This window comes from Crocuta crocuta, unplaced genomic scaffold, assembly GCF_008692635.1.
Source record: "Crocuta crocuta isolate KB4526 unplaced genomic scaffold, BGI_CrCroc_1.0 scaffold138, whole genome shotgun sequence".
Lineage (NCBI taxonomy): Eukaryota > Metazoa > Chordata > Mammalia > Carnivora > Hyaenidae > Crocuta > Crocuta crocuta.
The window spans coordinates 7467310-7480475 of NW_027532585.1; the positions used below are offsets into that span (position 1 = coordinate 7467310).

The following is a 13166-nucleotide window of genomic DNA, read 5'->3' on the forward strand; positions in this document are numbered from 1 at the left end:
GAGTAGCCCTCTTTTGTACAGGTCAGGAAACTTAGGTACAAGCAGATTCACTGACTTGGTGAGGTGACATTACCAATGAGTGGAAGACCCATGGCTTCCAGGATTCAAGTCCATGGCTGCCTGGATCCAGAATCCATTTTTGAGTGCAGGATAGCCAAGGATGAGGCAAGTTTTGCAGTCCAACACACAATCTAGACTTGAGGGAAGCAGATTTCCCAAAGATCAGAGGAGAGATGGGCCAGATGTCATGGTCAGAGATTTTCGAATGAATGATCTCCCAAGAGGGTTGGGATGCTCTCAGAAATGTCGCTCTGGATCTGCAGTTGCCAGTGACCCTCCTGCAGCAGAAGAGGCAATGGAGCTAGTAACACCAGAGGCCACACGGGAAATCCTCTGATGTCCTCAGACTTTAAAAGCGCAGGAACAAAAATGGGAAGGAAGAGCACTTAACTAAGGACAAATAGAAATCAGTGGTGGAGAATTGTAGGAATAGCAGCAGGAAGTGTTCCACCCCGAATGGTCTCAGGGAGAACGTCTGGGAAAACAAGGAAGGGCCAGACTTGCTGCTTCAGGTCAGCGGTGTAACATTTCCCAGCCGGGAAAGGAAGGAACTCTTCCAAGACAATGACCTTGAAACCAAAACAGCCTCTGGAATGCAATAGATGATCAATACATGTTAGTTCAGTGCATGAATTAACATGCAAATACGTTGAAGAAGGAAATAAAGTTATAACGGGATTGGCCCCAGTAAGAAGGCACCGAGTTCTTTTAAATGGGGCTTTTGGTGCCGAAGATCTACAGCTAGGTGGGCTGCTAAGAGTAGAGACTGTAAAGAAAACAAAAGTAAGATGAACAAACATTGGTCGAATGTCCCTGAAGGAGTAATTAATTAATGATCACTAAAATGGGTTATTGGCAAAAATTAGGACCACCATTCCATTGCAGAATTGGCTGAAGATGTTTTATTCAGTAGCATCTTTGGTTGGAAATGATTAATGTATAAAACACAGTCATTTGATTTAAAGAATTTTCTTTTTTTTTTTTTAAACTTTTTTTTAATGTTTTATTTATTTCTAGGAGAGAGAGAGAGACAGCGTGAGCAGGGGAGGGTCAGAGAGAGAGGGAGTCACAGACTGAAACAGGCTCCAGGCTCTGAGCTGACAGTCAGCACAGAGCCCGACGCGGGGCTCGAACCCACGAACCGCGAGATCATGACCCAAGCGAAAGTCGGACGCTTAACCGACTAAGCCACCCAGGCGCCCCGATTTAAAGAATTTTCTTGAGTTTAATGTTTAAAACCTTCTAACTATATTTTCCCTGAATGAAAAACCTTTAGTTCAATTTCTTGCTAGAAAGGTAGGGCCAAACTTGAACATTTGCTCTCAACCCATAGGTTTGGGTGTAATTTATTAACGAAAGACATTATCTTGTAACTATTTTAATATTTAGCTCTATGAAGCACAAGGGACTTTTTTTGTGGGATGGATAGTATGATACAAAAAATAAAAATGGCTGGTTTTGGGTTTGGTTGTGCTTTTAACACTCGTTGGCAAAAGTAATTTTGACTAATATAATCAATGAAATGCTTTGTCTTTTCATTTATAAACTTTATGTATAAATGTTGGAGTTTTCTCATCAAGTCCATGTGAGATTTGCATTCAGAAAACCTGTAGCTGAACCATTCAGCATGCTTCAGTATTCAGAAATCCTTGGCAGACACCAAAAACAAGACATCAGATGTATTTATTCAATCCTTATTTTTTTTAATTCCTGCCATGAGTGGTCTGTGTTTTGAGCACTGAAGACAAAGCAATGAATAGGATAGACCCTGGTAGTAAACAAGTAATCAAATTAAAAAAAAAAAAAATAACGCATCCGACTTTGGCTCAGGTCATGTTTTCGTGGTTCGTGGGTTCGTGCCCGGCATCAGGCTCTGTGCTGACAGCTCTGAGCCTGGAGCCTGCTTTGCATTCTGGGTCTCCCTCTCTTTCTCTCTCTGTTCCTCCTTCGCTCACACTGTGTGTCTCTCTCTCTCTCAAAAATAAAACATTAAAATAAATAAATAAATAAATAACTTCAGGGTACACTTTTCTTTATACACCATGAAAGAAAAAAAATAGATGTGGGGATACAGAGGGGCTGCAGAAACCTCTTATTCTTTTTTTTTTTTTTTTAAGGCTTATTTATTTATTTTGAGAGACAGAGAGAGAGAGAGAGAGAACACAAACAGAGGAGGAGGCAGAGAGAGAGGGGGGGAGAGAGAGAATCCCAAGCAGGCTCCCCACTGCCAGCACAGAGCCCGATGCGGGGCTCAAATCCACAAAGTGTGAGATCATCACCTGAGCCGAAATCAAGAGTCGGACACCTATCTGACTGAGCTGCCCAGGTGCCCCAGAGAAACTTCTATCTTAGGGACTCTGCTAAAATTTGTATAGGATGGTGACATATGAGCACAGATTAAATGATAAGGAGTCGGCCATTATGTATATAATAAGGTAATAAAAATATATTATCCTTATAATAAATCCTATAAGAATGCATTTCATTAGCTGTTTAGGGATTTGGCCTCACAGCACGGCGGGAGCCGGTTAACTCACAGCAGACCTGGGGCTGTGGCTTGTGCGCCCCGGGCTGCGGCGGAAGCCGGCAGAACAGGCGGGTGGGAACGCGAGAGGCCATGGCGTGAGGGACGGAAGGACAGGCTGGTCGCTGCCGCCAAGAATGAGCTGGCACCTGATTGGCTTCTCAGGCGCCTTCAAGCCTCCGATCTTGGTGCCCTTTGCCCAGGGGCTAAGTGTACACCCGGGTGGGAGCTGGACTTCCGGAAGGAAGAGACCCCGTGAGAACCGAAGGTGCCATGGCTCAGCCGCTGTCCAACCAAACGGGCCGGCAGCTAGACCTCCGTGTGAGCAGGGCGCCCGGAGCCCGGCATTGACCTTGCTCCATTTCTGCCTTCCATGCCTCGTGCACCACTGTGACCCGTGCACACCCGGGAGCTGTGCCTGGACAGGAATTCTAAGAAATGGAGTTCCAGCTTAGCTGAGGTGGCCGCATCCGGCCCAGCCCAGCGTGTTCCCGGAACCGCGGGAGATGACCGGGGTGGCTCGCCTCCCTCATTTTTGTCCTTGCCTTGCCTGCTCAGCACACACCTATTTAACACCCCTTTCGCTGCCTGAACGCAGCACTTCGGATTCCTTCTAATTTCTCTCTGTGTTCTCACCCCCTTCTCGTGGAGGTTTGCATCTTAGGAGTCATGTGTTCTTTTTGACATTTTAATTTTTTTAATGTTTATTTATTTTTGAGAGAGAGAGACAGAGACAGAGACAGAGAGACAGAGTCTGAGCAGGGGAGGGGCAGAGGGAGATGGAGACATAGAATCTGAAGCAGATTCCAGGCTCCGAGCCGTCAGCACAGAGCCCAATATGGGGCTCAAAGTCACGAACCCTGAGATCAAGACCCAAGCTGAAGTCGGACACTCAACCAACTGAGCCACCCAGGCACCTCTCTCTTTGGCATTTTATTTTATTTTATTTTATTTTATTTTATTTTATTTTATTTTATTATTTTATTTTATTATTTTATTTTATTTTATTATTTTATTTTACTTTATTTTAATTTTACAAATAGTTTATTGTCAAGTTGGTTTCCTCTTTGACATTTTAAAAAGTTCACTCTGACAATGTGTGTGCGTGAAGGGGTGGGCATGAGGGAGCTGGGAAAGATCTGAGCCCGGAAGCAAGAAGACCAGGTGGGAAATGAGTGCAGCTGTCCAGCTGGGATGGGAATGGTGGTTGTAGGGAAGGAGAGGCATGTGATCAGATTCAAGACCTGCTTTTCTCCTTTTTTTTTTTTTAAGTTTATTTATTTCTTTTGAGAGAGAGAGAGAGCGAGAGAGCGAGCAGGGGAGGGTTAGACAGAGAGAAGGAGAGAGAGGGAATCCCAAGCAGGCTCCGCACTATCAGTGAGGAGCACGATGTGGGGCTCCAACCCACGAACCATGAGATCATGACCTGAGCCAAAACCAGGAGTTTGACGCTTAACTGGCTGAGCCACCCAAGTGCCCCGGATTCAAGAAACGTTTCAGTGATAGAGTGGTCAGCCCTTGCCAGTGGGTTGGAGGTAGAAGATGAGGGTAGCTCACGGTTTGATTCTGAGTTACTGAGGGACATGGGGCGCCTATAGGCAGAGCCGAAGACTGGGAGGGGAGGAGGCCCGAGGACAGGAACCAAGGTTTTCATTTATCATTCAATTAGTATTCACTGAATCCCTACTATGTGCTGAGCACTATAAATCTTAATGATACAACAGCGAATAAACTGGACTAAAATACTTGCCTTCAGACCACTTACACTTTAGTGGGGAAAACCCCAATAAACAGGAAAGTCGGTAAGATGTAGTTTGTTAAAAGGTGATAAGAAGTGGGGATAGGGAAGGGGTAGGGAGTATAAAGGGAAGTTGTAATTCAAGATAAAGGACTTGAGGAAGAGGTCTTTAACAAGGGGCCTTTGGAAAAGACTTGGAGGAAGTAAGGGAGGAAACCATGAGGACACCTGGTGAAAGAATTTTCCAGAAGATGGAACAGCAAGTTCTCCTAAGTTGGAGCCTGTCTGCTGCCTTTGAGAGACAGAAAAGAAACCAGCAGGGCAGGGGGAGAGCAGTGAGAGGAAGTGATGGGTTGGGGATGGTGATCACACCATGTTGCACATTGGGATTTGGCATGAGATGAGAAGCCTTTGGGAGTAGGCGTGACATGAACCAATGTAACGTTTCAAAAGGTTTGAGCCACCCATTCAATATCCTGGTGGAGACGTCAAGGAAGAATTTGGATACGAGTGTGCAGTCAAGGGAGAAATTACTGCTGGATTTGGGTGCTATCTGTGTATGAGAGTATTAATGCCACTGGACTAGATAAGGTCAACCAGGGAAACATTATAAATAGAGAAGTGCAAACAAAAAGCAGCAAAAATCCAAGAAGAGAGTGTCGTGCAAGGATACTCAGGCCATCTACAGTTATTCTTTCTTCTGTTTCTTTCACACTGGGGGACCAGTCTTGGAAGCAATGGTTGATTTAATTTATGCAGTGCTCTGAGAGTCCATAATGAAAGAAATTTACAAATTCAAAAACGCATAATATATATGTGTATCTATTATAGTCCTTTGTAAGAAAACCTATGATGTAATTGGTGTCTGGTTAGGAGACATAACTGACAAGGCCTAGAAGTGACCAAACATTCTCAGCTACAGGTGATGTCCAACCTTTGTTCCTGGGACCAAAGGTTGCTGTCGTCAGAGGCTGGTGCTTTGTGCAATGAAGGCCAGTTAAGGTCACAGTTGGCTTGAAGGTTTTGCTCAAAAAAATTACTCTTGCCTGTCCACAGATGGTCAGATGCTAGCAGTAGTGTTCTGGTAAACCGGCTCTCCATAATGAGGTGGGGTGGGAGAAGCCTAATTTGTGGCATTTGCCTATTTCCATGGTGTAAATATTCTCACCCCAGCTGATTTCACGTTACCAGTAATTTAACAACAGGCTTTCAAAATTCCTGTCATTTTCCCGTGCATATAACAGCTGACTTCAGCATACCAAACCTTTTCTTTCCATCACCTAAGGCTAGGCTGTACTCAGATTCTCTCCATCCCCTGTATCTGTGCCTACAGTTCACACTGAAGATGGCCAAGTGCCCAGCACAAGGGCAGTTACCTCTGGAACTAGGAGCTCCTTTCCTGTGACAGTCACTTTTAGCCTTGACCCCAGCAAGACATCAGCAAGTGTTTCTTGAATTGAACTGTCCTCTTTGTCATTTCCTACTGCAGGATACTTGTTCTTGGTGGGATGGGCTGTATATCTGACCTGTATGATTATTTCTGCACTATTACATTATTTTGAGACCCCCCAATATTGAGGGCCCTGAACTCGATTCTGGGGATACAGCAAGAATAAAAATTTGCCTTCCAGGGCACTTTGGGAGAGTTGAGAAAAATGGAAAAATGGAAATGCCTGGGAAGGTTACTTATTATAATAATAATAATTATTATTATTATTATTGTAGTCAGCAAATGTCCCATGCAACATGAGGGCTACAGATGGTGGATGCTGTAAGAGTGTGCAGGAGGCAGACACAGGCAAGCTTTCATGGGGGATATGGGGCTGGAATGTGTGTTTATGCGCAAACTGAGCACCATGCAAAGTTGGGACTGGGATCCCATTTGCTTTCCTCATTTTCATTTACCACTTTGCATCAGAGGAAATACCATTCCCCAAAGCACTTTAATGATCAGCAAAATGCTGTGGATGATTGTATATTGGAACAAAGAGACTATCTATATCTGTATCTTTTTACTTAAACCTATACACTACTCTCCCCACGCCCATCCAAAATTCTACTCCATTTCTAAAAGTCACATAAGGAAAATTCAACATCCTTTGGGACTCACTGCTACTTAGGAGTGGGAAAGGGACTATTTGCTGAGGCAATTCACGACATTTAGAGCCCGGTGACCTTTCTCCCATATGTACTGTATTCTGTTTGGAAAAATAAGCTCAATTAGTTGGTCAGTGGATTCCCTCTGGTCACTGTGGCCTTTTTTTTTTTTTCATGCTAATCTGGCAGACCTGGCATGCAGCATCTCAGGTGGGTCACATGGCTGGGAGAAGACATGAGGCAAAGCCATTCCAAAGCGTCACCACCTCCAGGTTCCCAGGACAGGAGACATTCTACGGTTGGTGGAAGACACAGATGTCCCCCATCACTCTTTTAGTAATATGTGATGGTGATTTGGGGGAAAATGCACAAATCAGAAGATATCCAGACAGCGAGGCTGTTCTCACTGCGACATTTGTGCCGCATTCTTCCCGCCCCTGGTGTCCATTGCAAAACTCAGACTGGGGGCTTCTGGGAGCCAAGTGGCTGATTGGGAGCCCCAGGAGGCAGAAAGTACAAATTAATCTTCAGGCCCACCCATTCCCCTGAAACACCACTTGCTAAACTGTGACTTTCAAGCCAAGAGCAGCAATTTTCCACAGCTCAAGTTTGGAAAAGGCTATGAAACCATATGGGTCAGAAAACCAAAGGTGGTTTTTTGCTATTTTGCATGGAGCACCAGAGATACAGCTCCAAAATCCCAGATGTGTAGCAGCTGGATAGACTGTGTGGCCACAAAGCTGCATTGCAACTTCAGAAAGGCAACTGCTGGCGGCTTCTAAAAACAGACCATTGACTTCTCTTCTCTCTCTCTCTGTCTCTCTGTCTCTGTCTCTCTCTCTCTCTCCTTTTCTTTCTTTTTTAAAGCTTATTTGAACCTCTGGACTTGTCTTCTTGCAAAGAGAGAGAGCAAGAGAGAGAGAGAGAAAAGCAACCTGGCACCCATTGTTTTGTTTTTTCAATTTTCTTGTCAACTGACTCACGATAAAAAAATGTCAATTTCAATCAATTTCAATTCCACTGAAGAGACAAATAGAGAATTTATAGGCAGCTATTGGAAACAAAGGAGCCATCTGGTTTTTTAAGTATAATTTTTCTCTGAAAACAACTCTGTCCAAGTACTAAGATCATTTATTTTTCCTCACTGCACTGCTGTGAATATTCCTGTTTTTCCATAGAGCCCCAGAGCCCAACTCAGGTGGGTTTCTTTGAAAAGTCCCCTCCCCTGGGGGGGGGGGGGGGTNATGGGAAGCAGCCCTGGTGACCAGTGGAGGTCATCCAACCATGGTTATTCTGGTTCATTTGTCATTTTGTAGTGACAGTTTTCACTTTCCTCCAAGAATCTCCAGGGAGGTTTTACAACATTGTGACTAAAACTCAGTCATGTGCTGGTAGATCCCACAGGCTAAAGATTTACTTGCCCCAAAGTCAGAGGTGGCTCCATCAATGGGACAAAGTCTTAAGTAAGCCACGTGGCAGCAACCAGTGGTCTCTAATCTTCCAGGCTTTGGGGTCCCTCCATTCCTAAGCTCATCCTTCCTGGGAAGAATATGCCTAGGGTTCCTCTCCTCCCTCCACCAAATGGCCCACCAAACCCATGGAGATATTTTCACCCTTATGGATAAGAGACTAGAGCAACAGTCTACAGTAGGAAGGAATTATGCTGCTCTCCTATAAGGCCATGACTTATAATTGGGGTAGTGGCTTTATTTCTCACTGGACCCCAGATTGCCCTGTTCCAGTCTAAGACTAAGCAGGCTCTTTGCTGCACTGGGATTTAGATTCAAATACACATCAAGTGCCTGTCACAGGCCAGGCATTCTAGTGAGCACTACGGAAACAAGAGTGGACAAGCCAGGCATGCTCCCAAACACGTGCAGCTGATGAAGAAAGGCACGTGAGATGGGATGGCTGCTGAGAAAATATGCTTAGGGCCCTCGCTCCACCCATATTCCATTTTACCCCTAGGACTTTAGGTTGGACCAACGGGCTAGGCCTAGAGAAGAGCTTGTGCCTCACAGAGCTCAGGACATCCCTGAGGGTGCTGGGGTCCCTGAGACACCAAAGTGGAGTCTTGGAGTTGCCACCCAAAGTTTACTCCAGCTGCTCTGGCTCTGGCTCTGGCCGGAGCTGGGAACGTACATTTATAGGCTGATATAGCTGCAGCCCCAGGGATAGCTGGGGCCCAGAGGGAGTTCAAGGCCAGGGCCACAGAACACCTACAGAAGAAGCAGATGCCAGCTTCTGTGTTATGACCAAATCCATGGTCACAGTGTGATCCCCCCAGAATTAGGTGTGAGGGGAGCCACCAAAGCCAAGGATGGTATGATTGTGGCTCTCAGCAGTTGTGTCCTCTTTTCTGTGATCAAGCAGAGAGGCTGAGAACACGTTCTAAGAAGAATGGTCCAGTAATGCCAGCTGAGTGCCAAGGGCAGAAAAGCAGATTAAGGTGGCCTCAGGGAGGAGAACCAGGCCCTTCCCCAGTCCCACGTAATTGTCTGCATGGGAAACCACTGGACTTTAGTCTACATTTTAAGATTCCATACGTCCTACTTTCATTTATTCTAGAACTTTCTTCTGTGCTTTCATTTCTATTTTAAAAAGGCATGATGCCTCCAGTTTTGTTTTTCTTTTTCAGGGTTTCTTTGGCTATTTGGGATCTTCTGTAGTTCCTTCCTTACAAATTTTAGGATTGTTTGTTTTAGCTCTGTGAAGAAAGCTGGTGCTATTTTGATAGGGATGGCACTGAATGTGTAGATTGCTTTGGGTAGTATAGACATTTTAACAATGTTTGTTTTCCAGTCCATGCGCATGGGATATTTTTCTATTTCTTTGTGTCCTCTTCAATTTCTTCCAGAAGTGTTCTATAGTTTTTCAGAGTACTGATTTACCTCTTTGTTAGGTTTATTCCTAGGTATCTTATTATTTTTGCTATAATTGCAAACTAGATCAATTCCTTGGTTTCTTTTTCTGCTGTTTCATTATTGGTGTATAGAAATTCAACAGATTTCTGCACATTGATTTTCTATCCTGCAAATTTGCTGACTTCATATATTTCAGCAATTTTTGTAGAGTCTCAGGTTTTCTACATAGAGTATCGTCATCTGCAAAGAGTGAAATTTTGACTTCATCCTTGCCAGTTTAGATGCCCTTTATTTCTTTTTGTTGTCTGATTGCTGAGGCTTAGACATGTTGCTGAAGGCAAGGGAAACAAAAGCAAACATGAATTTTTGGGACTTCATCGAGATAAAAAGTTTCTGCACAGAGAAGGAAACAATTAACAAAACTAAGAGGCAGCCTACGGAATGGGAGAAGATGTTTGCAAATGACATATCTGATAAAGGGTTAGTATCCAAAATCCATAGAGAACTTATCAAACTAGGGCACCTGGATGGCTCAGTCGGTTAAGTATCTGACTTTGGCTCAGGTCATGATCTCATGGTTTATGGGTTCAAGCCCTGCGTTGGGCTCTGTGCGGACAGCTTGGAGCCTGGAGCCTGCTTTAGATTCTTCTCTCCCTCCGCCCCTCCCCAATTAACGCTTGCTCTCCCTCTCTCTCTCTCACTCTCTCAAAAATAAGTAAACATCTAAAAATGTAAAAAAAAAGAACTTATCAAACTCAGTACCCAAAAAACATACAGCCCAGTTAAGAAATGGGCAGAAGGCATGAACAGACACTTTTCCAAAGAAGACATCCAGATGGCCACCAGACACATGAAAAGGTGCTTAACATCACTCAGGGAAATACAAACCAAAACACGATGAGACATCACCTCAGACCTGTCAGAATGGCTAAAATTAACATCACAAGAAAAAACAAGTTTTGGCTAGGATGTGGAGAATGGGGAACCCCCTTGCACTGCTGGTGGGAATGCAAACTGGTGCAGTCATTCTGGAGAACAGTATGGAGGTTCCTCAAAAAACTAGAGATAGAACTACCCCATGATCTAGCAATTGCACTGTTAGGTATTTATCCAAAGGATACAAAAATACAGATTCAAAGGGACACATGCACTGCAATATTTATAGCAGCATTGTCAACAACAGCCAAACTATGGAGAGAGCCCAAGTGTTGCAAAGACATGAATGGAGCTAGAATGTATTATGCGAAGTGAAGTAAGTCAATCAGAGAAACACAAATACCATATGATTTCACTCATATTTGGAATTAAAGAAACAAAACCGGATGAACATACGGGAAAGGAGGGAAAAAAGAGAAGAAAGGGAAACAAACCTCAGAGACTTTAATGATAGAGAACAAACTGAGGGTTGACAGAGGGAGGCGAGTGGGAGATGGGCTAGATGGGGGATGGGCCTTAAGGAGGGCACTTGTTGTGATGAGGTGTTGTATGTAAGTGAGGAATCACTGAATTCTACTCCTGAAACCAATATTACACTGTACGTTAGCTAAATAAGATTATTTTTAAAAAGGGATGAAAAGAAAATCATTGGTTAGTGACCAGAAAGCCACCTAAAACTTCAGCTCTGACTAACTTGTAGTCTAGACTAGAATTCCTCAAACTTTGACAGGCATGTGCATCCCTGGGGGTCTTGTTAAAATGCAAATTATGATTCAGTGGCTCCAGGGTAAGGCCTGACCTCCTGCATTTCTGACAAAGCTCCAGGGTGATGCTGACGCGGCTGGCCTGTGGCCCATGCTCTCTAAGAGGCAAGTCTTAATGACCTAGTGGGCTCCACTGACACCACGTCCACAGTTCTGAGTCACTGTGAAAGGGGCAAGGACAACAAGAGCGGCCAAGACAAAGCTGAGAGGCCTATGCCAGTGACCAAGAGAAGAACAACATGTCTCATTCCTCCCCTATTCTCACAGCTAGAGTTCACAGTCCTGGAGCTGTATTTGAGTTGATGTTCGCTCTCCCCCTTGGCAGACACTCTGCCTCCCTACGATATTTTCATCTGACATGGATGGAGCCCCTTCTCCAAGACCCTTTCCAGTTAGTAAGAAGAGCAACTCTGACTCCTAAGACAGACTCTGGCGTTTTCTTGAACCAAATTTCTATGGTCTTGGCTGGGGGAAGAAATGTGTGTTCTCTTATTCCAGAAGAGCAACTATGATTTATGGTAGGCCTGCTTTCTGCCTTGTTTCTTCTTCCCAACAAACCTGCAAGGAAGTTTTCCTGTCCCCATTTATAGAGGAGGAAACTGAGGCTTGGAGAGAAATCAGGTAACACATCCAAGGTTGTACGGCTGACCATTCACAGAGCTGCCTCCACAGACCGTGTTCCTTCCACCACAGCTTATCAGTTTTCAATGCCTTATTCAAAAAAGTTCAGGGTTTCCTTGGATTTCAGACACTGAAATCCATTAGCTATGACCCCGCTATCAAACAAGGTGACCTTAAATTACTATAGACAAGAGATGGGAAGGGATCATAAGTCCCAGGGAAAACTTATTACTTAGACCAATGGATGTGCCCTCATGAATTTTTTGAATTTCAAGCATAAAGAACAAAAACAAAATGTGTACGCTTCCAGGCAAACTACTACAAATGAATATGTATCAGTGTGCCTTTAGATTTCTCTTCTTTTACATGAAACAAAAGAAGTCATTGAACAGCATTGACATAATTTTTAGGAGAAATGATTATGAACCAATAATTCCAATATTCAGTCAAGTTAATGTTCACAAAGACAATTATCAAATTTTAGACCTCAGAAAGTCAACTACCGACATGCCCTGCCTAAAAAAAATCACCCAAAGAAGACCAGTCAACCTGCAGATGAAGCAAAATAAATGACTTAGGAATGGAGAAGACCCAGTATAAGTGTATGGGTGTCAAGTTATGTGACCAGTTAAATACACATAAATCTAAATAATTATGACTAATGTGGCTGTAAAATTCAATGTACATATCAAAATAACTATTGAAAGAGAAGATAAATATTATTAGTAGTAATAATTTAAGCCAAAAATCCCCTATTAAATAAATCACAGCTGGGAATGGTTGGAAGAAGTAGAAAGTAAGTAATAGTGTACTAAATGTCATTTCTTACATAAACTAAGGCAACAGGCACTATTTCACCCTTGCCATTGATAATCAAGAAAAATTAATTTAAATTAATAACTTAATATTAAACAGTAGCATAGTAAAAAAAGGATGCATTGTATTTTCCCTACAATTATTAGAAAAAATAAAACAGACCAGAGAAGTGTATCTCAAAGTGTACACTGTTCTTATCCCTAAATAGTGGAATTATGTGTGATTTCATTGTCTTTTTACTTTTTTTTGTGTTTTCCAAATTTTCTATAATAAGCATGAAATATTTTATAATATACAAATGAAAGCCCCAAAATTACTATAGGAAAGATTTGTTCCTTTAAAAGAAAACTATACATACATCCAATAAACGAGTTTTACACAGTCTAATACAAAAGAGCCATGTAGCTGGAATTTTCTCTTCTTTGTAGTCTGTACTCCCAGTATGAAACATCTGTTTCAAAGTCTCAAATATGGGAATGAATCATTTATATGCCTGGAACCTCCTATGAAAATAACAGTGAGCTTTGCTTTTTTTTTAATTTTTAATGTTTCTTTATTTTTGAGAGAGAGAGAGAGAGAGAGAGAATGAGTGGGGAAGAGGCAGAGAGAGAGGGAGCAGGCTCCAGGCTCTTAGCTGTCAGCACAGAGCCCAATGCAGGGCTCGAACCCATGAACTGTGAGATCATGACCTGAGCCGAAGTCGGACCCTCAACCGACTGAGCCACCCAGGCGCCCCCCCCCCGCCC

At 43.4% G+C, this 13166-nt stretch overlaps 1 long non-coding RNA gene across 2 annotated transcripts in view; it reads left to right on the forward strand.

Moving 5' to 3' along the window:
* Positions 1–13166, forward strand: part of LOC144244280 (uncharacterized) — a 96688-nt gene that overhangs the window by 46343 nt on the left and 37179 nt on the right. The window lies entirely within an intron of this gene.